The sequence below is a fragment of the Manis pentadactyla genome, chromosome 10, assembly GCF_030020395.1.
Source record: "Manis pentadactyla isolate mManPen7 chromosome 10, mManPen7.hap1, whole genome shotgun sequence".
NCBI lineage: Eukaryota > Metazoa > Chordata > Mammalia > Pholidota > Manidae > Manis > Manis pentadactyla.
The window spans coordinates 59,979,052-60,006,060 of NC_080028.1; the positions used below are offsets into that span (position 1 = coordinate 59,979,052).

Here is a 27,009-nt window from a genome sequence, read left to right on the forward strand (position 1 = left end):
CCACCCACAAGAAATATGCAGTCTGGTAAAAAAGGAAAAGGTCAAGTAGACAACTGGGACAAGTGTTCTTGAATGCTTACTCCATGTAAGGTGCTGGATGGGTTATGTTCCATTTTGTAATGAAACCCAAGTGGGGATGAGGCCCACAGGAAAAAAAAAACCAACTATAAGGCATTTCCTGTGCACAAAGGGCTTTCAAACTAGTTGGAGAAAAGGGGAGAAAAAGGAAAAAGCTAGAAGAAAAGGCCAATATGGCCATGTGAAAAAAGGTACAATAAAACGTTTAATAAGCTTCTGAAAATCACAAAGGAATTTTCCAAAGGCAGAGCTAGAGAAGTGAGAGAAAGGCTTATGTGTATTAGAGTAGAAATGGGCTGTGGGTTAGAAATTCTGGACCAGTGGAGCAAAGACATGGGTTGCTATAACTCTTGGAGAAAATGCTGGGGCAAAATACCTTTGAAACCGAAATCAGTCAAAGGGAGAAATAAAGTAAGAAAAACCCTGTGGGTAAAATTGTAATATTTCCAGAATATCTCACCTAGCTTTAGTACATCTGCATATCAATAGGCGTTGAGAGGTAGAAAGAAGTATGGCTTTAGTTCATTTGCATAATACCTCAGGAGTGGAGAAGTTCATCTCCATATCAATGGGTTATTACCTGGGCAATGGAGGGCTTGTCTGTACCTGAGAGGTGAGGGGGAGGGCCGGTTTGGCTGCTGCTGAAGCAGGAGAGAGATGAGTCGGACTGCAGTTTGTAAGCAATAAATGGATTTTAAACTTTATTTCTCCTTTTGACTGATTTCAGTTTTTAGAGGTATTTTGCCCCAGGATTTCCTCTCCCTAGACTTACATCTAGCGCAGGTGGCAGGATTACTCTGAACCTGAAATCTGTCATAATGGGTACGACCTTTGGGAGGGCCGCCCCTAGAAATGATGGAGAGAAGTGGTGCTCACACCAAGGACATGTGTCTTCACTCATGTGGTCATGGAGGCGCCACCATCACTACTGGCTGTGCCAACTCCAGCCTATGGCCCAAGCCCGAGGCTACTGCTTCTGCCACTGCTGCTGCTTCTGCTACAAGCTGGAGCCTGGTCACAACTATGGAAAGGAACAGAGGTCCAGTACATCTTGAAAGAGAAGCAACTGGCAGCTGACAACATGCCTTGTCAGCTATGGAGCCCATCGCCAAAAAAGCTCTGACCAAGGTAATAACCTCCTATCCCATCGTGGGGTGGGTGAGAGACTGGACCCAAAGGCCAAGGAGTGGTGTGGCACAGACACCTACCATATAGTATGTGACTGGCCATTTGCTTTTGGCATCCCCAGGGAATGGTGAAGCAGACGCGTTGGCCCAGGTGTGCTGGCTAGAAAGAAAGCCTGCCTCTGATACGGCCCAATGGCTACGTCAGCATTTGTTGTACATGGGGCAAAAGACAACGTGGGCTGTAGCCCATCAGTGGGGCTTGCCATTGACCTTTGAAGAAGTCAGCTGAGCCCGGAAGAGTGCCCTACACGTTGTGCAGATCAGCAAACCACCAAGAGGGGCCTAGAGTGTCTCTTTGTAGCCTATGGCTGGTTGCCAGTGATTGAGAGCGATTAAGGCATCCACTTTATTGGACATGCATTGCAAAGATGGGTTCAGCAATTAGGAATCAAATGGACGTGGCTCTGGACATTTTGACACATGGACCAGCGATGGCTGGCTCTTCTGACACCTTCAGGAAAAGGCCTGGAAGCTGGCCTCCTGTGTATTTGTGGAATAACAGCAAAGTGGCCCCCCACAATCATGGGTATTTGCTTCTACAGTCCTTGTGTCCTAGATGTGCCCCGTGGCTGCAGCTGCAGTGTGATGGCTGGAAAGGATGAGTTTTGGACTTAATCTGCATGGGACTTTGAACCTAGCTGAATTCTCTGGCTCGAGAATTATCATGATTGTATTGCTGTTGTCAAGAAAAAAAATGCCTAAAGAGAGGCTTGATTTTGTCTAATGTTTGGTAAAAGTTTTGTGAGTAATATAGCATGGTTGTTAGGAATTAGTACACAAGTGTAGAAACATATTTTGTGCTTAGTAAGAGATTGTGCTATAAAGTACATTTACTTAATCTGCATAGGATGAATCCTCTGGCTTGAGGATTATCATGATTTTATTGTATGTCATTAGTTTGGTTGGAAGAGGGGGAATGAGTAAATTGTAAGGCGAGATTTCTGGAGGGGTGGCCTATCGGTAAAGTTGTAGTATTTCCAGAATATCTAGCCTAGCTTTAGTACATCTGCATGATAGGCATTGAGAGGTGGAAAGAAGTATGGCTTTAGTGCATTTGCATCATTCCTCAGGAGTGGAGAGAAGTTCATCTCCATATCAGTGGGTTATTACCTAGGCAATGGAGGGCTTATCTGTACCTGAGAGGTGAGGGGGAGGGCTGGTGTTGCTGCTGCTGAAGCAGGAAAGAGAGATGAGCCAGACTGCACTTTGTAAGCAATAAATGGATTTTAAACTTTATTTTTCCCTTTGTCTGATTTTGGGTTTTAGAGGTATTTTGCCCTGGGATTTCCTCTCCCCAGACTTATAAATCCATTTATTGCTTATAGGCAGTCATCCACTTCTGATTGCTTGTATCTCCCATGACCTAGCTGCAGAAAAAGGGACCCCAGCCAACCTCTCCAGTCCAGATATGCCCTGGCTCCCCCTTGTAATCACCTATTGATATGGAGATGGACTACTTCTCTCCAGCCCTTGGAAACACCTATTGATATGGAGATGCACTAAAGCCAGGTGAGAGATTCTGGAAATATTGCAATTTTACCCACAATTGCCCAGATTCAGTACTTTGGATTTTCTCAAATTCACTATGTATTTAGTTCAACAGCCTTTTATTCTATGTTATTTGCTTTTTTGATGACCCTAAATCTGTTGTTCAGCATCATGATTTTCCCTTTTCTGCTGACCATGGCATTAATTTTTTATTTTTCATTTCATTTTTTTCCTTATATAAAAGCACATAGGAAAGTTAGAAGTTACAAATAGCAAATGTGAAATATAAAGGACACATAATCTTACTATATAGAGTCCACCCCTTTTTAGGTTTATTTTCATCATTAAACTGCTTTGTGACTTGTTATTTTTTGCATGGTAATATATTATGAACACTTTTTCCATTTCAGTAAATACACATTGGCAGCATCTTTAGTAATTGCTTAGTATTTGCACTGCAGAGGCATATCATAATTTATTAACAGGTCTTCTCTTACTGGCCTTGCATGTTGCTTTAAACTTCTCATTACAGGGAGGGCTGGGATAAATGTTTTTGGGGCTACATTTTTCTTGATTACTTCCTTAGAATAATTTCTAAGTAGTTTCCTATACTTTTACCCTCAAGGACCCCTTTTGTTATTGTCTCCTCCTGAGTCCCATATTTGGAAAGATATAGTCTACCCAACATCAGTTGGTATGAAACAAATTGCTTATCATTTTTTTACTAATCAAAGACTTAGATAACTGCTAATCAAAACATTGAATCAGCATGAAATCTAACTGCAGATACTTACTATACCAAGATGACATAATTCCAGCTTAAAGCAAAGACCTTGGATGTGCTAGTTAGCCTCTGCAGTCTTATCTTGGGGAAGAATACTCTTTCTGTGAGCTTTTCTGAAATCTTGGAATTTGCTTATAGATGCTCATTTCCCACATTTGCAGCTGCACTATGTTTGAGCTGAAGGGGAGGAATACTTGGAGTCAGTGAGTTGCTTTAGGCTAACAAAAGAGAAATGCAGGGGTGATTGTTTAAATATATCACATGTTTACTGTTTTTTGTGGCCTGATGGTAGGTTTCACATAATTGCTTTTGACTTGGAAATACCTTATGCTGGGAACAAATTGCTGGAGAACAAGGTTTTAATCTGATGTGGTTAAAAAAAACATGGCCCAAATAGACCATGTCTGCTGATCTGTGATCAGGAGTAGCCGAACGAACGTGAGGAGTCCTGAAGACATCTCCAAGGTGTGTGTTGATGATACAGCCTGGCTCCGTCACTCACCCGTGAGTGACAGCTGCAGGGCTAGTCAAAGCTCAGAGCCCCTTTCATTTCCAGAACTTGATTCACTTTGGCCATGACTGCTCATCAGTCACATTGCTTTGTTTAATGCATGATGTCCAGGGTAGCTCTTTGGACTCACACAGAAAGGAAAGAACTTCAGTGCTTACTTAGGACATTCTAAATTTAGTTCACTTTCTGAACAGTTTGACGCCAGCGGGTTAAATGGCCTGGCTCCTGGATTAAGGTTTGGGTTACAGAATTCCTAGGCGGGCTCTTCTTGCAGCATTCAGCATTCACATTAGTCTTCACAGAGGTGCATGTGCCCAATGGCCATGGTGGAATGGTTCCCAGGACTGTTCCGACAGCAATTTCAGGCCAGGTTCTTCAGCGTGGCTCTTCCACATGGTGGTGAGTCAGGCTGTGCTGTGGCAGAGAGAGTCAGTGTGGAGCTATCTGAACCTGAGCCGAGATTGGTGACTTGTCACTGTGTCTGTGTCTCTCATGCTGGGGGCATTGTACATGTAGGATATACATACTAACATGTTAAACTTTTGTGAAACATTGAAACTGCACTGTGATCTTGATGTTTCTTAGAGAGCACAATTCAGTATAGTGTGGGCTGATTCCTGCTGAAGGGATCTGAGTCCCTGAAGCGTCCACAGAACTTGGATTAGGCAGCACAGGCTTCCCAAGGCAGTCTCACTGTGAGGGCTCTGAGAATGGCATCAGGGTGAGACTTCCTGTTATAGAATTGGTAAGGGACAGGAACAGGTGACAAGAGTCCAGTTGGAGAGGGCTTAGACATAGCACCCAGATTTCTGCCAGTGCTCTCTGAGGTCCCTTGGACCAGTAGCTGCCTAACACAGTGAGCTCTGTACCCCTTGTACATGCCCAGGGATTTTGATTCATCTGAATTCCATCTGGGTATCTGCGACCTTTTGTTTAGTAAGGGGTGCACAGAGGAGGAGGAATATCTGGAGAATTTCATTGGAAAACAAAACAAAACAAAACAAAGGAGCAAAAGAACAACTATAAAAATGAACAACAAAATTCAAAATCACTAATATGAACTAGCCTGTTAAGTATGCAGAGAAACTGAGGCCCAAAAGTATCAAAAATTCATACTTAAGTTCAGAGACTCTAAATTCAGATCAACAGTTGAACCTAGAACTCAAAGAGTGCACCTAATTCTTGTCCACAGTGCTTTTTATCACTCTCTGCCACCTCTGCTCTCCCTCTTCTCCCTCCCTCCCTTCCAACCCTTCCATCTCTCCCTCCCCTGCACCCCTGCACCCCCTTCCCCTGCTTCCTCTCTCCCTTACGCCTCTTGTTCCCCGTCCCCCTCTCCCTCTCCCTCCTTCTCTTATTTCTCTCCCTCTTCCATTCCTACTCTGCCTTCTCCACCTTCATCTTCTGTATATTTTTAGTTGTTGGTTAAGATAGAAACAATTAGCTAAATTGTTGTGTGATATTCATGCAAACAAAGATTTGGCCATTGTCCCATCTAATCCCAGTTTATCTTCATTTTAGCTGGGGTTTGAATATTTTAAACTCAGGATTTTCATATAAGCTTCCATATTGACTTATCTTAGGTAAGGGACTGGTATGAAGTTTTACTTATAATAAAATCTGACTAATTTTCAAGACCTGTTACTTGTGCCTACACATTCACACACCCTCCCTAGTTTTGTAGGGTTGGTCAGTTTGTTAGCTCAGAGTCACTACCTCCTCCCCAATGTAATTTCATCTAAAGGACAGCACCTAGAGATTTTTACAAGTGAAATTCAAAAAAACACCCTCGCTAATGACGAGTGGACAAGAGGGAATGACAGCACGGTGAGGGGCTCTTTGAGGATACACTGAACACTTGACCGATCCTAAGGCAGCAGGGCTGTGAGGAAATAGTTCCCGTGGCATTTCTGGCCTGACCAGAAACAGTTATATAAGGCATGGGAAAATGCCTCTTCTCATGAAATGCTCCAGCTTGGTTCACATTATCTGAAGCTGTAATTTTCAAATAGAGGATAGCCAGGGCTTTTCCAGCGCGGCCTCGGCCACAGTGTCGACAGCAGCCCTGCCTTCTCTGAAATGTTTGTTCTGGTGCACAAGGGCTGCCCCCAGGTGACCCCTTGGCCTCTCTCTTAATCCTCCCCTTTCCACACTGGAAAAATCTCATTCTCTAGTTGTTTGGCTTTTTGTTTCTCCTCTCTCCTTGGCAGTTCCTGTGTTCCTTTCTACCAGTGACCACTGTTTCGGAATGAATGGGGTCCTCCCACCCCACCCCTCAAGTTCTTAGGTTGAAGTCCTAACCCTGATGTGACTGTGTTTGGAGCTAGGTCCTTCAAGGAGGTAATTAAGGTTTTTGAGACTATAAGGATATGGCTTTGTTCACTTAGCAGGCATCTTCTTATAAGGTATTAAAATATTTTGCATTGGATGTGAGTAATAAAAGATTATATATGTACTTAACTATTTAAAATTTTTAATTTTTATATTAAGATATTTGCATTTGATCTGGGCAATAAAAAAAGAGCTGGCAGTTTCACTTCACATTTGTTCATTTTTAGAGTCCCTAATGAGTCTCCATAAGATTTTTATCTAAGACCTTTAAAGCACTTCTCATTCCCAGGGGCCATAATTAACAGGGTTAATTGACACCTATGTAGAAAGAACTCTCAAACGTACATCTCAAGTCTAGACCTCTAACTGGGATTATTAGACTCGTGTATTTGTCTACTCAGATATCTATCTTAAAGGCAGATCAAAATGAGCATGTCCTAAATCAAAATCATGAGCATTAGCCTAGAAATCTGGCCTTCTCATTCTGCAGTTATCATATAGCATGATCAAAAAACAAAAAACGAGGAATTTGAACATCTCAGTCCCTCACCTCCTCTCTCTCTCCATATTGAATCCATCACTAGGTTCTGCCGATTTGGCATTTGAACATCTCTTGACTCCTCCCATCTTCATCTTCACAACACCATAGTCCAAGCAACCGTCATCTCTCCTGTGGACCATCACAATGATCTCTAAGTGATCCACCCATGTGTGTTCTCATCTTTTCCAGTCTATTTCACAAACCACAGCCAGAGTTATATTTTTGAAACTCAAATTTAATTGTGATCTTTCTCCTGCATTCCTCCTCCAGTGCCTCAGATGCTTCAATGGTTTCCTGATACACTTAGGATAAAAATGAATCTTTTTAACATGGTGTATCAGTCAGAAGGTGCACTCAAAATGATTAACTAAAAATAGTTTATTGAAGAACCTATTGGTGGGGAACGATTTACGGGAATCAATGAGAAATGGTGGGTCAGCCAATGACACCAACTGTGGGGCTCCTGTACCACCCCTAAGCCCAAAGAGGGAATGGAAAGGGTGCCGGAGCTGTGGAAAGCTGTAGTCATAGCAGCCTGTGGCCACTGCCAGAATCACAGCACAGCTGGAAGGGTCAGGAATAAATGCCCTGAGTGTTTTCCTTTCCCACCTTTTGATCTCCTTCTGGTGCCTCTCACTGGCTAAATGAAACTGGAAGCCAGAGGGTAGAGGAACGTAGGATATGCAGTCACAGGGGTGAGACTTTCAGAACACAGAACAGGGAAGAGAAGAGCAGAAAATTATAGGACAGATATGTTTCCTGGGCAACACTAGGAAAATAAAATTAGAGTTACTCTTAAGTCATTTAGAATTGATTTAAAAAATTTTTAAAGAATCCCAATTGGTGAGAGATCACTGTCTGCCATCTAGTTCTTTAGACAATAGAGTTACTAAGCTTTGGAGGACCTAGAAATGATTAGTCTTTTATGTTCACCTTAGATAGAGAATGGGCATAAAAGAAGCAGGAGATAAGAGATAATCATTTTGCATGGAAGTACACAGCTTTCTGGCTGGTAGTTGGTGAGGTGGCCTATTGATCAGTTGAATGGCAAGACACTTTGTTTCTGGATCTCCACCCTCCCCCATGTGGCTTTCCCCCCTCACTTCACCCTGCCGGTCCAGGAGCAGGCTACCAGAGTTGGAAGCACTGATCTACTCAGTCTTTCCTTTGTTGACAGGAGCCAGGACTAGTTCTCATTTTAAGCTTGCCTTACAAAGTAGTTGGTTTATCCTTGCTTTATGCATCTCTTGAAATTTTTTAATCTGACACATGTTTTTGAGCCCTTGCTATGTTCCATGCACTGTAGTAGGTGCTGGATGGTATGAAGTTGAATGACTCAAATTCCTTGACTTCCCATTTTATGTGAACTTTGAAGTAAATGTTCACGTTTTTCACTAAATTAGAAAGGATCACATTTAGTTTTTGCTTGCCTTCCTTCAGCTGTTTTTTCAGCAATATAAAGTTGCCCTGTCTGTGGATAGAATCTGTGGAAAGGCATCACTGTGACGAGTGTCCAGGGCAAACTTGTGGTTTGAGAGGCATCTGTGTTTTCTGTGGGCTGGGGATGGGCTGTTTATTTCCCATCTCTAGAGGCAGACAGTGGCAACAATGGAAATGACTGACTCTAGGAATCCTGACTACCCATTAAGTCACTTCTACACTGTTGAATGCATTTTAGTCAGAGTGGGTAGGTCCTGGTCAGACTACCTCCTGTTGGGCTGTGTCTTTTATTTCCTTTATACCACAATAAAGGAGGTTAAGCACTTTTCACATAATTGAATCAGAGTAAATATTTCTTTGTATATTCCTTATACTCTCCACCCATCCTCTTGTTGGATAGCATGGAAATAAATTTCAATAGGATGTCGCCTGAACAGACTATTCCTTTATTACACATTTTCCAGCACTTACAGTTTCCTATGCCTTGTAATAGGTGATGGGAGGGTGCAGAGTTGGGTGATCCCAGATCCCTTGTAATTCACAATCTAGCAGAAGGTCCAGAAAATAAGCAGAAATAATAAACAAGGTGAGTATTAATGATACAGGGAAGTGGCTGATACAGTGGGGAGCTAGAGGAGAGAGTGATGAATTATTCTTGAGGGAGTTTTCAAAGAGGAAGTCATCTTGCATTTAGCTTTATAGGATGGGCTTACAGAAGTTACAGGAATTCTTGAGGCATCAAAAAAGGGATGGGCCTTCTAGATACAGAAACTATAGAAGGAAAACATGGAGGAATAAGAGAGCCTGGGTGTTCAGGGAACTCAAAATGGTGTTGAAGAGCAGGATTTGCCAAGCCGTGTTCTAGGAGATCTTATTCATAGATGTTCCTTGGAAAAAGGGGTCCCTGGACAAAAAAGTTTGAGAAACTTGGGTTAAGCAAACTTAAGCATTTCTCCTTTTCAAATATGTGCTTGATTTGATTGATTAAGTATGTGATTTTCTTAATATGCCAGTGTGTTTTGTGTTTCTTTGAAAGGACATATAGTATTGTTAAAGTAAGCAAACAAGGAGGCCATTGGACTAAAGGTGGATCTAATGTGCTTTGTAGCCTACATAAGCAAGCCAAACCCAGGCCAGTCCATTCCTGTAAAGGTCTCAAGGGTAAGAACAGTCAGTCAGAAACAGCCAACTAGGCTTTCCCAAAAAATTTAACCTTCTCTGTACTTCAGTTTGTTTATCTATACATTGGTGTTAGTAGGAGTATATAACTTACATACTTGTAGCAAGAACTAAATGAAGAAATCATATGGAGCATGGCTCATAAGAAGCATTCTCAATGTTGGCTCATTGTTACTGTGGGTTGATATACGTCTCTTCTCCATCTGGATTTAGACTACACTGGGAAGCTTTTTGGTTTTGGTTTTGATCAGGCAATTGCTAATAGAATACTGGGAGGAGAGACCACGGAACCCACTGGCAGGAAGGGATGACCTACTGCTGAGCTATGTTCCTGTAAGGACAGAAGAAATCAGTGGTCCAGACTTAGTGAGTGACAAGTCCAAGCCAAGGTGGGTTTTTAGAATACAGAAGCATTCATTGGAGATTGCCAGCATTCACTAGGAAGAGGCTGAGGTGAAAGTCTAGACTTCCCATGAGGAAGCAGGTGGGGAAGGGAACTTTTGTGATTTAGACCATATCTGTCAGTATGAAGTAATTTTAGCAGCATAGCAGTCTTGGGAAAGTCAGGCCAACATAATAGCTCCATGTAGATAAGCCAGCAACCTTACCTTGCTCCACGTCCTCCGTGGAGGAGAGTATGTCCCCGGGCCTCTGGGGGAAAGGTGTGCTTTGATCTCTGCACAGAGTACCCAGGGAGGAATGGCCACAGCACAATGGCCATCTTTCCTTTGCTTCTAAAACAATTAAGGCAGAAGTAAGTCATGCCTCAAATAAAATTGTGCTCTTTAATTCTGTCATTAGAGATAAAGCAGATGATGATGACTAATGATCCATCTTCCTCTCTGTTTCTAAATCAAATGAACAGCTTTTGAAATTACCCAGGAGAGCTCTGGGGCTCCGTATTCATGTAGTGATGTATGTGCATCTAAACTGCCACTCAGAGCAGTAATCATGAGCTTGCCTGGTGTTTGAAGCTCTATTTGTGAACCCCTGAGGGAACTCTTGAGGCCAAATAGATTCTCAGCTTATTGCCTCTTTTGATTGGAAATCTAGAATATGTCCTTTTATTTGACAGACCTGCCATAGGTCCAAGTGTATATTATGCTTATAACTTTTTCACTTTTCCATTATTAAGTATGGTCTTTGGACTGGTATTTGACTAAAAAGAAAGAAAAATAAAATATTTCTGGAGTCTTGAAGAACAATCCTTAGAAGTTCTGCCATCTGTTTCTGAATCACTCAGAAAACCAAGTGAAGAAATACAAACTCTTCTTGTAAAACTGAATGCACATCAGCAGCTATACTTTCAGAAGTAGGGTGTCCTGTTTTATCCCATGGATAAACCTTTGTAGAACTCTGGGGTTCCAGTCTCAACTCTGATTCTGGTTCCTAGGTTAACAATGAGCAAGTGGTATGATTTAGTGCTGTGTGTCACTTACGCTCGGATGAGTTCAGTCCTCATTGATGTGCCTCTGGGGCATTGAGGAATATGCTGACTCTGCCAGATGGAAAGCTGGGGGCAGGTGTAAAGTGTTTTCAAAAAACTTAACCTGTAAGACAGCTTCTGTTTTGCTTCATTTTCTGTCTTCTTGTACTGTTTTTTCCCCCATTATTTAAGTTTCTATTTTATTATCAATTCAACATTCAAAGGTGAATATCTAAGACCCAGACTTAAGGCCATTAAGGAGAGTAATGTATTAGTTTAGGTAATCTTACTCTCTGAGTTTCCTCACTAAGTACCTAATGTAGGACAAAATTTCCCTTTTTATATTTCTGAGCACCTTATCTTTATGTGTGAGATTTAGCAAATGATGTTTGACAAATCTTTTCCCATAATTTCTAACTATTAAAATGTCTTTTCTGTAAGTCAGGTTTATTTTTGGGAAGACTTTTAGATTTATGTTCAAAACACTGGAAAAAAAAAAGACTTTCACAATTTAAAAATAAAGTCTACTTCATACAGAGGACAAAACTCAGTACTACAGAGATACTGTCAGAAGCCTCATATATAAATGGGTTAGGAAAGGATCTGGATAAAGTTTGCAGCACTATAAAAGACTTGTGAAAAATCTGGTCTGTGTGTCACCGTGATATTGAGGTTTGCCTAGTTGCAAGTGGCAGAAATTGATTCTGACTAGCTTAAGTAAGAATGAAAAGAGATAATTCAGTGGAAGGAAATTGGAGAATTAAAAAAATCTAAAGGAATACTCAAAAATGAAAATATAGGAAATTGAAAATATTCAAGCCCATGGACTTTTTCTCCAAGGAGCTCTTAAATATGCCTGATCTTCCCTAGTCTCCACATGTCTGTCCTCTAACCCCAAATTTCTGGATTGAGTATCCCAAAGATTTTTACCTTTGAATGTTGAATTGCTAATAAAATTGCTTGAATAAGCAGATGTCAAGACAGCATTAGACATGCAAGAGATTTACTGGGGGAACACCTGTGAAGGATAAAGGAGAAGAGCAGAGGACACCACAACACAGGTCTTACCCTGTGAGAGAGAGAAAGAAGGAAGCAAGTCTAGACTGGCATTATCTAAGACTTTGCCATTAAGAAAGTTTTGGCCAAGCCAGTGGGAGTCCTTGAGTCAAAGGTAAGAATCAGAAAATTCTTGCAACCTTTTAAGAAGTAGCCTGCCTTAGTATTCATGCCATGTCACTGGCTGTGAGCAGCCCGTGGAAGGGTGATCTTGGGTATGAGTGTTACTGTGGACCCAAGTGCAGCACTTGGGGCTATCCATCAGTTAGAACCCTCAAGGCAGATCTAAGTAGTACTTTTCCATGACTTCCACAGAACTGTTCTTGAGTAAGACAGAATAACAGAAAGCTGGGGGATCACCCCAAGAGATATCCTCTGCATTAACCTTTTGAGATGAACTCTTGAGAATTGAGTGATGTCTGTTTGGGGCTTTGTTAATACCAAGCCATGAATCTGACCATACCTGGTAATTCCTAAGTTCCTGCAATATCCATTCAACTTTGTATAATCCCATTTTATCACATTCTATTTTAAGATCTTACACAAAGTGAAGTGAAGTTGAATCAAGTGTCCTCTACAAAATCACAGAGATCATCCCTTAGGGAATGATACCAAAAGCAAATGGCCTTAAGTTGTTTTGCTTATAGAAATGTACTCACTCACTGGTTTCCTTGTTTATCAGGAACCACATCTCTAGAATTGCACTTTATCTGCTACTACAACAGGCAGAACATGACTTTAGTGGCAGAAACACCATCACTTACAGGGAGGAAAACAGAAGTTAGGAGTAGAAAGGATCAGAACAGGGGCATGTTGGTGGGAAGAAAGGTCCCTTTGGGGCAATATTCCAAGGGTAGTCTCCTTCCGCTGCCATACATACTTTGTCCTGGCTTTCACACCCACATAAGCCTCAGAATTCATTTAAATAGCAAGCTGCATTTCTGCTGACTCTCTTGATCCAGAGGCCTTAAGGGTCAGGTAAAGAGGCCAGCTCAAATCTACTTTGTATATATACCTCTGATCCCGCACACAAAGAGTATACCTTAGGACCCCTCTGGGTAGGCATCCTGTCTGCTCTATTCTGAAATGTTTTCCTTTTCAACTTCCAGTTGCTCTTTTGTGAACACATTTCAGTAAGAAGATTTAATAAATGCTACTTAATTGAATGGTTCTCCCTTAAAAGGTCTTAAGAGCTGTATTTTCAGATGTTTGTAGAATCTTGTATAAGAGAAATATGGGTACAAATAAAGTTTCTTATTTGATTTTGTGACTCATGATAAAAAACTCCATCTCCATGATTTAACCTCTAGTGTGGAAATTTCTAATTGGGCAGCTCTGCACCATTTCTCATCCAAGCACTGACTCAGGGATCCAGGCTACTTCCAAGTGTGGCTCCATTGTATTGAGGTTTTAAAGTCAGCCCAGCATCATCCAACAGCAGGAAGAAGGCAATGAGAATAGAGGATTATACATGGGAGATTTTTCTTTAGCCATGCTGAAAAGTAGTTTACCTCATTTCTGTATATATTCCATTCAAAATAACTCATCATGTAACCAACAAACTGCAAGTGAAACTGGGGAATGCAATTTGGTGAATGCTGAAGTCTCTGCAAGATTGACTGATAGAAACTTGGAGATAACCTACTGCATCTCCTAAAAAAATGGGCCATCTCCACGGACCCCTCAATGACAAATAGTTGATCTTTTCTTTATCACCTTTATATAATGTGTCATCTAGGAAGAGAACTGATATTCATTAATTTATAAAATAATTATTAAGCTCCTATTATGTGCCAGACACCGTGCTGGGTGATGTAGTTATAAAATGAGATGTGGTCTGTGTCTTCAAGGAGCTTATTTTTTGGTCAGGTAGAAAAGAGTGAAAATGTAACTGACAATTAAAATGAAAAAGATGCTCTATGAATCCAGGGTTTACTCTGAGCATGCATGAGGGGCCTTTAACTAAGCTTTGAGGATCAGAGAAGAGTTTGTGAGAGGTGAGACTTTAAATTAATGCTAAAGAATAATGAAGAGTTAAGTGCAGTTCAGGGAGAAAGAATGCGGTATGTGAAGAGAGAAGATGTAAAACTGCATGATATGTGGATGCTTTAAGATACTTGGTATGACTGAGGTGAAGCAAGTCAGATGAGTGAATGTAGAGATGAGGCAAGAAGTAAAGTTCAGTCATGAAGATCATTTAGGTCTGTGCTGTGCACTTGGATATGCATGACAATCCAATGAAGCATTTTAAGCACAGAGTAAATATGGCTAAAATTTCATTTGATGAACTTTTTAAGTATGAAGTAAATATGGTTAAAAGTTCATTTGATGAAGTTTTTGCCATGAGAAATTATAGATTATCATATGGATTTTAATATGTTGTCTTGTGTGTACTGAAAATAATGCTCCTGTTAATCACTTGAAGACATGTTCATCTGGCCACAACCCTCTGTGCACTATAGATATATAAATACTTTGTGTATCTCCAAGCACGGCTGCCTTTAAAAAATTTTGTTCCTGTCATTCAGACTTGCCCTCAGCTTCACAGTTGTCTAAAAAATAATCTCCCTATTTTAGGCTGCTGTGTGCCAAGTGGGCATGTCTCCTATTTATTAAGTCTGTGAAAATGTTTAAGAGGAACCTATTTTGTACTAAGACTTGTACACTTACCTACAGGAAACTAAGTGTGTAGGAAATGGGGTATAAAGAGAAGCAGCATGGTATGTTGGGGAAAGTTCAGGCTTTGGACTGAATTCTGTCACTTAAAAACTGAGGGGTGGGGCTCCAAGAGACTTATGCAAATTCTCAGAAATGCAGTTTTCTCATCTGCAAAATGGAGAAAATATCTATTTCAGAGTATTGGTGAGGGTTTAATAAGCTTATATTTGCAAAACACTTAACATTGCCCAGAAAATTTCCAGGGGCATGGTGGTTTTTACATGCTGTATCTCCTTGCTCACGGCAGACATCACTAATTGTCATGGCACAATTTTCTCCTGAGCCCACGCAGCTTGGGGTGATACTTTACGTGAGAGTAATTTTAGTATAAGATAGTATCAGAGTCATGCTTCATGAATGATCAGAAATAGCAAGGATTTCAGAGGTGATAAATTACTCTATATGCAGTAATCAGAACAGAAAGACTTAATGTAGGAAGAAGAATGTTGTAGGGCTTATTTGACTTACACATTTAGTTCACATTCCCAAAGCCTAGCTTCAGTGCACACTTCGAGGGTTTCCTCCATCTTCTTTGCACTTGGTTTGTCCTGCAATAACTTATCATGCAGAAATTGATAGTCATTCTCCATCTTGAGTAAGCCTACTAGAATTATCTAGCACTGTAATAAGTGTCAATTGAGGTATGATCCTAAGATCTCTATTCAGACTGGTTATACAGATTCACTTATTTTCTAGAGCAGCAGTAGCAACTCACAAGTCACAGTTTAGCAATCGGTATACTAGTCACCTAGAGTGCTGTATTGATAAAGAATCTGGGACTAAGTTTCTCAAGAATTTGGTTGTTATCAGTTATTTTTGACATGGGTAAGAAATAGAATAGAAATAATACGAGAGGGGAAAAGATGGCGGCATGAGTAGTGTGGTGGAAATCTCCTCCCAAAACCACATATATTTTGAAAATACAGCAAATACAACTATTCCTAAAAGGAGTAACAGTACACCAGCCATTCTACAGCTGGGAGAAGTCAACATCTCATGGAAAAGGGTAAGGTAAAAAGCCACAACATGGCAGAATCCAAGCACTCCTCCTGCCCCAGCTCACTGGCAGGAGGAAAAGAATCAGAGCAGGGAGGGAGTGGAAGCACAGGATTGCTAAATACTCAGCCCTAGAAATCTACCCCGGGAATACAGACCCACATTGCATGGTGCTCTGGAAATTAGATGGACTTAAAAGCAAAGTCTGAGACTAAGACTGCAAACAGGTTCCCCTAACCGGCTGCCCTGGGACAAAAGAAAAGCAGGTGCTTTAAGGGACCTCTAAACAGTCAGAGGGCTGCTAAAGGGGAAGGAATTTAGGAGAAGGAACAGGTGGACAAAATGGTCCTGGCAGACTCAGCCCAGCATGCTAGGAACTTTCAAGAGCTTCAGGCACCTTATCCCCCTGGTTGGCAATGCAGCCCCAAGGTGCCTCACCATGATAAGCAGCCTGCCGCTCCTTCCTCCCCGCCAGCACCTATGTGCAAACCGGCTATCCCTGCCATTGCTGCAGACCAGCTGGAGGGCAGCCCCACCTGCAGCTACTACACAGCTTAATGCAGAGGCTTCTCCCTGCACACAGCTAACCGGCCCAGACCCAGAGGCTGCTTCCTGTGTACGGTTGACCGGCACAAATAGCAGAGATGGGCACTGAGACTGGGAGTCACAAAGGGGCTTTCTTGTCATGGCAGAACCCATGCCACTAGCCTGAAAACCCCACCAAGGCCCTAGGCCATCCTGAGGGCCACTCTGCCCATGGCAGTTTAGGGGATTAACCCAGAGGCTGCCCGGCACATGGTTAACTGGCACAGACAGTGGAGACAGGCACAGCAACTGGCAAGCAAGAAGGGACTTTGTCCTCCCAGCTGACACCCACATCACTCACCTGTGACAACTCCCACAGCTCCAGAACTATGAAAAGGCAGAAGAACCTTGTTCAATCCAAAATCCCTCAAACACCAGAAAGAGGATTTGGTGAGATTGAAATCATCAATCTTCCTGAAAAAGTTCAAAATGAAAGTCATAAGCATGATAATGGAGCTACAGAAAAATATTCAAGAGCTAAGGGATGAATTCAGATAACTGAAATGAAACAAACAATGGAGGGATTTAAAAGTAGATTAGGTGAGGTAGAGAAGACAGTGAATGGAATAGAAATTACAGAACAGGAATACACAGAAGCTGAGACAGAGAGAGAAAAAAGGATCTCCAGGAATGAAAGAATATTAAGAGAACTTGTGACCAATCCAAATAGAACAATATTTGCATTATAGGAGTACCAGAAGAAGAAGAGAGAGGAAAAAGGCATAGAAAGTGTCTTTGAAGAAATAAATGCTGAAAACTTCCCTAATCTGGATAAGGAAATAGTCTTTCAGGCCATGGAAGTCCACAGATCTCCCAACACAAGGGGCCCAAGGAGGACAACACCAAGACATATAATAATTAAAATGGCAAAGATCAAGGACAAGGCCAGAGTATTAAAAACAGCAAGAGAGAGAAAAAAGATCACACACAAAGGAAAACCCATCCGGCTATCATCAGACTTCTCAGCAGAAACCTTACAGGCCAAAAGAGAGTGGCATGATATATTTAATGCAATGAAGCAGAAGGGCCTCAAACCAATAATACTCTACCCAGCAAGGTTATCATTTAAATTTGAAGGAGGGATTAAACAATTTTCAGATAAGCAAAAGTTGAGAGAATTTACCTCCCACAAACCACCTCTATAGTGTATTTTGGAGGGACTGCTATAGATGGAAGCACTCCTAAGGCTAAAGAGATTTCACCAGGGGAAATAAAACCAAAGCAAAGTAGAACAATTAATTACTAAGCAGATGCAAATTCAATCAACTACCCCCAAAGGCAATCAAGGGATAGACAGAGGACAGAATATGATACCTAACATATAAAGAATGGAGGAGGAAGAAAACAGAGGAAAAAATAAAAAGAACCTTTAGGTTGTGTTTGTAATAGCATATGAAGTGAGTTAAATTGGAATGTTAGATAGTAAGGGAATTGCCGTTGAACCTTTTGTAACCACGAATCTAAAGACTGCAATGGCAATAAGTACATATCTATTGATAATCACCCTGGATGATTATCAGACTGAATGTGCCAATCAAAAGACATAGAGTCACTGAATGGTTAAAAAAACAAGACCTGTCTATATGCTGCCTACAAGAGACTCATTTCAAACCTAAAGACATACACAGACTGAAAGTAAAGGGATGGAAATAGATATTTCATGCAACTAACAGGGAGAAAAAAACAGGAGTTGCAGAACTTGTATCAGACAAAATAGACTTCAAAACAAAGAAAGTAACAAGACACAAAGAAGGACATTACATAATGATAAAGGGGTCAATCCAACAAGAAGATATAACTATTATAAATATATATGCACCCAAGGCAGGATCACCTACATATGTGAAACAAATACTAACAGAATTAAAGGGGGAAAAGTAATGCAATGCATTCATTTTAGGAGACTTCAACACACCACTCACTCCAAAGGACAGATTGATCAGACAGAAAATAAGCAAAGAGACAGAGGCACTGAACAGTGTTTTAGAACAGATGGACCTAATGGACATCTACAGAACACTCCATCCAAAAGCAACAGGATACACATTCTTCTCAAGTGCACGTGGAACATTTTCAAGAATAGATCATATACTAGGCCACAAAAAGAGCCTCAGTAAATTCAAAAAGATTGAAATTGTACAACCAGCTTCTCAGATCACAAAGGTATGAAACTGGAAATAAATTAAACAAAGGAAGTATAAAAGCCCACAAACACATGGAAGCTTAATAACGTGCTCCTAAATAATTATGGATCAATGACCAAATAAAAACAGAGATCAAGCAATGTATGGAGACAAATGACAATAATAATTCAACACCACAAAATCTGTGTGAAGCAGCAAAGGCCATGCTAAGGGGGAAGTATATTGCAGTACAGGCCTACCTCAGGAAAGAAGAACAATCCCAAATGAACAGTCAAAATGTACAATTAAGGAAACTAGAAAAGGAAGAACAAATGAGGCACAAAGTCAGTAGAACGAGAGATATAATAAAGATTAGAGCAGAAATAAATAAAATTGAGAAGAATAAAACAATAGAAAGAATCAATGAAAGCAGGAGCTGGTTCTTTGAGAAAATAAACAAAATAGATAAACCCCTAGCCAGACTTATCCAGAAAAAAAGAGAGTCTACACACATAAACAGAATCAGAAATAATGGAAAAATCACCCAGACACTGCAGAAGTACAACGAATTATGAGAAAATACTATGAAAAATTATATGCTAGCCAGCTGGATAACATAGAAGAAATGGACAACATTCTAGAAAAATACAACCTTCCAAGGCTGACCCATGAAGAAACAGAAAATCTAAATAGACCAATTACTAGCAAGAAAATTGAATTGGTAATCAAAAATTTACCTAAGAACAAAACCACTGGACCGATGGTTTCACCACTGAATCTTATCAAACATTTAGTGAAGAGTTAATACCCATCCTCCTTAAAGTTTTCCAAAAAGTAGAAGAAGAGGGAATACTCCCAAACTTATTCTATGAGGCCAACATCACTCTAATACCAAAACCAGGCAAAGATACCACAAAAAAAGAAAATTACAAACCAGTGTCCCTGATGAACGTAGATGCAAAAATACTCAACAAAATATTAGCAAACCAAATTAAAAATACACCAAAAGGATCATCCATCATGATCAAGTGGGATTCATCCCAGGGATACAAGGATGGTACATTTGAAAATCCATCAACATCATCCACCACCACATCAACAAAAAGGACAAAATCACATGATCATCTCCATAGATGCTTAAAAAGCATTTGACAAAATTCAACATCCATTCATGATAAAAACTCTCAACAAAATGGGTATAGAGGGCAAGTACCTCAACATAATAAAGGCCATATATGACAAACCCACAGCCAACATTATGTTTAACAGTGAAAAGCTGAAAGCTTTTCTTCTAAGATCGGGAACAAGACAAGGATGCTCACTCTCCCCTCTTTTATTCAACATAGTTCTTGAGCTTCTGGCCATGGTAATCAGATAACACAAAGAAATAAAAGGCATCCAGATTTGTAAAGAAGTCAAACAATCACTTTTTGCAGGTGACATGATATTGTACATAAAAACTCTAAACAATCCACTCCAAAACTACTAGAATTAATATCTGAATTCAGCAAAGTTGCAGGATACAACATTAATACACAGAAATCTGTTGCATTCCTATACATAAGTGATGAACTAGCAGAAGGAGAAATCAGGAAAACAATTCCATTCACAATTGCATCAGAAAGAATAAAGTACCTAGGAATAAACCTAACCAAGGAAGTGAAAGACCTATACCCTGAAAACTACAAGGCACTCTTGAGAGAAATTAAAGAGGACACTAATAAATGGAAATTCATCCCATGCTCTTGGGTAGGAAGAATTAATATTGTCAAAATGACCTTCCTGCCTAAAGCAATATACAGATTCAATGCAATCCCTATCAAAACACTGACAGCATTCTTCATAAATAATTATAAATAATGACATAAATAATTCTAAAATTCATATGGAACCACAAAAGACCCCAAATAGCGAAGGTGATCCTGAGAAGGAAGGATAAAGCAGGGGGGATTACGCTCCCCAATTTCAAGCTCTACTACAAAGCCACAGTAATCAAGACAATTTAGTACTGGCACAAGAACAGACCCATAGACCAATGGAACAGACTAGAGAGTCCAGATATTAACCCAAGCATATATGGTTAATTAATATACCTTAAAGGAGCCATGGATATACAATGGGGAAATGACAGCCTCTTCATCAATTGTTATTGGCAAAATTGGAAAGCTACATTTAAGAGAATGAAACTGGATTACTGTCTAACTCCATACATAAAAGTGAATTCAAAATGGATCAAAGACCTGAATGTAAGTCATGAAACCATAAAACTCTTAGAAGACCACATAGGCAAAAATCTCTTGAATATAAACATGTGCAACATTTTAATGAACATATCTCCCTGGGCAAGGGAAACAAAATCAAAAATGAACAAGTGGGACTGCATCAAACTGAAAAGCTGCTGTACAGCAAAGGACACCATCAGTAGAACAAAAAGGCATCCTACAGAATGGGAGAATATATTCATAAATGACATGTCTGATAAGGGTTTGGCATCCAAAATATTTAAAAAGCTCATGTGCCTCAGCAACCAAAAATCAAATAACCCAATTATAAAATGGGCAGAGGATCTGAACAGACACTTCTCCAAAGAAGAAATTCAGATGGCCAACAGACACATGAAAAGATGCTCCACATCCCTAATCATCAGAGAAATGCAAATTAAAACCACAATGAGATACCACCTCACACCAGTTAGGATGGCCAACATCCAAAAGACAAACAACAAGAAATGATGCTGAGGGTGTGGAGAAAGGGGAACCCACCTACACTGCTGGTGGGAATGTAAGTTAGTTCAACCATTGTGGAAAGCAGTATGGAGGTACATCAAAATGCTGAAAACAGATTTACCATTTGACCCGGGAATTCCACTCCTAAAAATTAACCCTAAGAATGCCAGAGCCCAGTTTGAAAAAGACATATGCACCCCTATGTTTATCGCAGCACTATTTACAACAGTCAAGAAATGGGATCAATCTAAGTGTCCCTCACTAGATGAATGGTTAAAGAAGATGTAGTACATATACACAATGGAATATCATTCAGCCATAAGAAGAAAACAAATCCTACCACTTGGAACAACATGGGTGCTGCTAGAGGGTATTATGCTCAATGAAATAAGCCAGGTGGAGAAAGACAAGTACCAAATGATTTCACTCATCTGTGGAGTATAAGAACAAAGAAAAACTGAAGGAACAAAACAGCATCAGACTCACAGAATCCAGGAATGGACTAACAGTTACCAAAGGGAAAAGGGACTGAGGAGGGTGGGTAGGAAGGGAGGGATAAAGAGACTAAGGGACATTATGATTAGCACACATAATGTAGAGGGGGCATGGGGAAGACAGTATAGCACAGAGAAGACAAGTAGTGTCTCTATAGCATCTTACTATGCTGATGGACAGTGACTGTAATGGGGTATATGGTGGGGACTTGATAATGGGGGGAATGTGGTAACCACAATGTTGCTCATGTGATTGTATATCAATGATACCTTAATAATAAAAAAAAAGAAATAGCACATGAGCTAGTTATTTGTCTGAAAGGGATGTTAGAAGTTATCTGAATACAACTCATTTTTTTGATGAAGAAACTGGAATCCAGAAAAACTGCCTGTGGTAGAAGAAATGTCTAGGAACAGAACTGGGTTATAATCTCAAAGCCCTAATTCTAACCATCTGTGTCTAATCCTGTTTTTCTTCCATGATATCTTATCTACAGACAAGTTCCATGAGTAGGTTTTGAAGTTGATCCTATATTTTCTATTTTTATTTTGTTGCTCTGCTTTATTGAGGTATAATTTACTTTTAAGAAAATTCACCCATTTAAAGTATATAATCTTTGGTAATTGTATATATTCATGTAACCCCCTTCAGAGTCAAGACATAGAGCATTTCCTTCACCCCAGAAGTATCCACATTCCTTTTTGAAGTTGATTCCTTTTTGAGTCCCATCAGTCAGGCAACCACAGATCTGCTGTATGTCTCTGTAGTTTTGCTTTTTATAAATTTCATGTAAATGGAAACATTGAGCATGTTGTTTCTTGCATTTGAGTTCTTTCATACAGCACCATTTTGCTGTATGTCACTGATTCTTTTCACTGTTGAGTAGTATTTCATAGTATGTGTATACCACAATTTGTTTAATCATTGAACAGAGGTCTGAAATTTGGGTTTTCAGTTCTTGGTTACTGTCAGTACTGCTGCTATAGACATTCATGCACAAGTTATTATATGGATGTATATTTTAATTTATTTTGGGTAAATACTAAGAAGTAGGATTGTTCAGTAGTATATGTATATATACTTAACTTTATAAAAATGGGCAGACTTTCGAAAGTAGCTGTACCATTTTGCATTCCCACCAGCAATGTGTGGCACTTATGACTGAGTCACATCATTATCAAACTTGATATTGTCAGTCTTTCAAATTTAAGCCATTCTTCTAGGTGTGTAGTAGTTTCTCATCAGGGTTTCAACTTCTATTTCGCTGATGACTCGTGATGTTGAACATTTTTCACTTGCTTTTTGGCCATATGTGTATCTTCCCTTAGAGGGTGCCCCTTCAAATATTTTGCCCATTTTTTTGTTTTATTGTTTATCTTCTTCATGAGTTTTTAAGTTGAGTTCCTTTTACACTGGGTACAAGCCCTAAGATTCACAAATCTTTTCTCCCATCTGTGACTTATTTTCTAGTTATTTTAAGTGTATTTTTCAAAAGTTCACTTAAAAAAATTGTTGAAATCCATTTACCTAATGTCATTACTTTAGACTAGTTGTAGAGATTCTGTCTTCATACTTTTCTGTTTTTCCTAAAAAAAGAGTCTGTGCCAAATCCAGTTTAAAAAAAATTCTATTTTTTAGAAGTTCTACAACTTTAGCACTTACATATCTTTGATTCATTTTGAGTTAATTTTTGTGCTTGTGAGGTTCTGTTTTGTTTGTAAAGACATCCATTTCTTTCAGCACTATTAGTTGAAATACTAATAATTTTTTTCCATCAAATTACCCTGATGCCTTGGTATATAAGTCAGTTGACCTTGGAAGTATAGATCTATTTTTGAGCTCTCTGTTTTGTTCTATTGATGTTATATGTCTATACTTTAGTCAATATTACATGGTATAGATTACTGCAGCTTTGTAGTAAGTCTTGAAGTCAGATGGTCTAAGTTCTCCAACTATTGTAAATCCTCAAAATTGTTTTGAGTATTTTAGATCCATTGCTTTTCCATATAAAATTTAAAAGCAGCTTGTCAATGTCTCTCTGAAAAACTCTGATAGGATTACATTGAATCTATACGTAATTTGATGAGGGAATTAAAATCCTGACAATATTAAATCTTGCAATTCTTGAATATGAAGTAGCCTTTCATTCGTTATATCTTCATTAATTGCCTTCAGAATATTTTGTGCTTTTTAATGCATAGGTCTCACACATTTTTAATTGAATTTATTCCTAAGTATTAAAATTTTTTGATGCTCCTAAAGTAGGGTTTTATTCCTCTTTACTATTTTTTTGGATTATATGAATTTTTTTAAGAATGCCATTTTAGTGTTCATATTGGCTTTTTGACTACTTTGCAGTTTTGGCTGTTCTATGGATTTAAATATGTATCTTTAACTTTTTGCAGACCAAGTTACAATTAACATTATACCACTTCATGTAAGATATAGAGTCCTTCCAACATGGATATATATTTCCTCTGTCCTTTACACTACATCTACATTCATTACCAGCACTACATATAATTTTAGCTTTAAACACTATGTAGTAAAAAATTAGTCTTTCACAAAAAGAGGTCTGGCTTTTGCCCTTGGCTCCTGTGAGGTGATCTCTAAGCCCTTGGAATGTCCTGCCTGATATGAGTATCTGTCTGGGGACTTTGAGCCATGCCAGAGGGTAACAATGTGATGTATGGTGAGAACTTTGGGTCACATGGTATCAGTTCAAACTCAGGAAGGGCTAAGGTCAACCATGTAGGTGGTCTACAATGCCTATGCAACAGCCATAATAAAATCTTTGGACATCAAGGCTTGAGTGAGCTTCTCTAGTTAGCAATACTCCATGTGTATTGTCTTACAGCATATCTGGAATGAGTTATGGCTCCACTGAGAAAGGACAACCGGAAATTGCCCTTGAAACTCTCCTGGACTCTGCCATGTGTCTCTTTCCTCCACTGATTTTAATCTATATCCTTTCACTGAAATAAACTATAACCATAAGCATAATAATTTTCACTGAGTTCTGTGAGTCCTTCTGGTGAATTATGGAATCTGAGGGCAGCACTAGGGACCCAAACATTCCAGTTGATGTCAGAGTGAGGGTGGTCTTGTGGACTGCCCTCTAAACTCTTTAAAAAATCTTAAGTTTTATGAAGAAATTAAGACAAGAAAAAGTAAAAATATAGTCTTTCTATTTATCTAGATATTTTTCATTTCTGATACTTTTCTTTCTGAGGTTTGTATTTTTATTTGGAATCATTTCCCTTCAGCATGAGTAACTTCCCTTAGCATTTTTTTTTGTAGTGTAGGCTTATTGGTGATATATTCTTTTAGTTTTCCTTGATGTGATAATAATTTCATTCTTCAATGATTTTTTTTCACCAGATACAGAACTCTAGGTTGACAGTGGTAATTTTTTTTTTCCTTTCAGCAATTTAAGATGTTTCTTGACTCTCTCTGTTTATAGTTTCTGAAGAGAAGCAACTTGTTAACCCAATTATTGTTCCCTTGTATGTTAATGTCATTTTTCTCTTGCTGTTTTCAAGTTTTGCTCTTTATATTCAGGTTTCAACCATTTGATTATGATTTTCCAAAACAAAGTCTTCTTATGTTTGTCCTGCTCGGTGTTTCTTGAGCATATTAAATTATAAATGTATTTTTTTCATCACATTTGGGAAAATATAGCCATTGTTTTATCTTTTTTTTTTCTTGCCCAGTTATCTCTCTTCTTTCCTTATGGGATTTCAAATACATGTATATAGTAATTGATATAGTCTACCAGTTTATATAATCTACCAGGTCTTTGAAGTTCTGTTTATGTTTAAGTCTTGTTTCTCTCTCATATTCACTTGGGATAATTTCTGTTGACCTACCTTCAGGTTCACTTGCCCTTTTCTCCATCATTGTTATGTGGCTCTGAAGTCCACCTGATAATTTTTTATTTCAGATGCTATATTTTTCAGTTACGGAATTTCCATTTGATTCTTTTTTTATTGATTGACTTTCTCTGCTGAAATTTCCCATCCTTCCATCCATTATGAGGAATTTTTTATGTCACCACAGAGAGTCATAATAGCTGCTTTAAAATCCTTGTCTGTTAAGTCCAACATTTGGATTATTTTAGGGTAGTTTTTATTCTATTTTCTCTTTAGAGTATGCTCTTTTAAGAGTATAGATGAATTTTTTCTTCAGTTTAAATTGAAAAAAATTACTATTGTACCACTAACACTCTAAAAAGAAAAACAAAAAGCCTTGCTTTAAAAAATATATATTTCCTTTCCCTGGTTTTTCATTTGTCAGTTAATTTGGATTATATCCAGGTCATTATGAATGTTAAGTTGTGGAAACTGGATTCTGATACATTTTTCTGATAAATGTTGTTTATTTGTTTTAGCAAGCAGTTTTTTTGTACTGAACTAGAATTGAAAGCTCAATTTTTTTGTAATAGGTTCACATCTCTTGTATTAGCAGAGCTGTTTTGAGTCTGTTCTGCACATGAGTGGTTCAAGAGTTACTGAGAGTAAGAGCAGATAGAATTTGGAGAACTCTCCTCTGACCATTTTTCTTATAACAGGCTTCTCTATCTCTCTTCAGTGACTGATTTCCTCAGATTTGGTGTTTTGGGTCCCCAGCACAAAAAGACTGAAGGTTTCCTACCAGTGCCCCAACTGTCATGGAATCATTACTGACTATATCTGGTCCCAGACTAAAAGGACAGTAATGGAAACTCACTCAGCACAACTCCTTTCCCGTGATTATGAACTCCCCATTAGGGGCTACATCATTTCACTCTCTAGTGACTTCAGCAGGCTACTTTCTACCTCTGCCCAGAGTTGATAACTATTATCTACAGGAGGATCTGTATCTTACTCTGCAATTACCCCATATTTTCTTGAGAAGCAGCTCTTAGCTAGTAAATTGGGACTTTTGCCTGTGTGGGTGGCAACCCACAGTTGCCTGCAGGGATTTCAACTTCATAGATATTGATTACTCTTAACTAAGTGACAATGAGGATTTCCATTTAAATCCTTGTTAAATTCAGTGCAAGTTGATGCAGATTACATGGCCACACATAGGATAATGATATATTAGCTTTGGCTTACATTTAGAATACAACTAAAATTAATTTATAGCTTTCGAAATGAAATAATTGAGCCTAGGGAATAATTCCATTTGCTGTTATCTATTTAATTTTTAAGGAATAATATTTATATATAAACAGCACCTGAAAATTATTTCACTTTCATAATATTCCAAGTGTAATATTATCAGTAGATATATCAATGCCTGGCGCTTCTCTTGCCCTATTGTTTTTAACAAGAGCAGGAATAGGAACTGCACAGTGATTA

At 39.2% G+C, this 27,009-nt stretch overlaps 1 long non-coding RNA gene across 2 annotated transcripts in view; it reads left to right on the forward strand.

Moving 5' to 3' along the window:
* LOC130679100 (uncharacterized) overlaps positions 1-27,009 on the forward strand; it is a 111,037-nt gene that overhangs the window by 40,299 nt on the left and 43,729 nt on the right. The gene's annotated exons all lie outside the window — the stretch shown is intronic.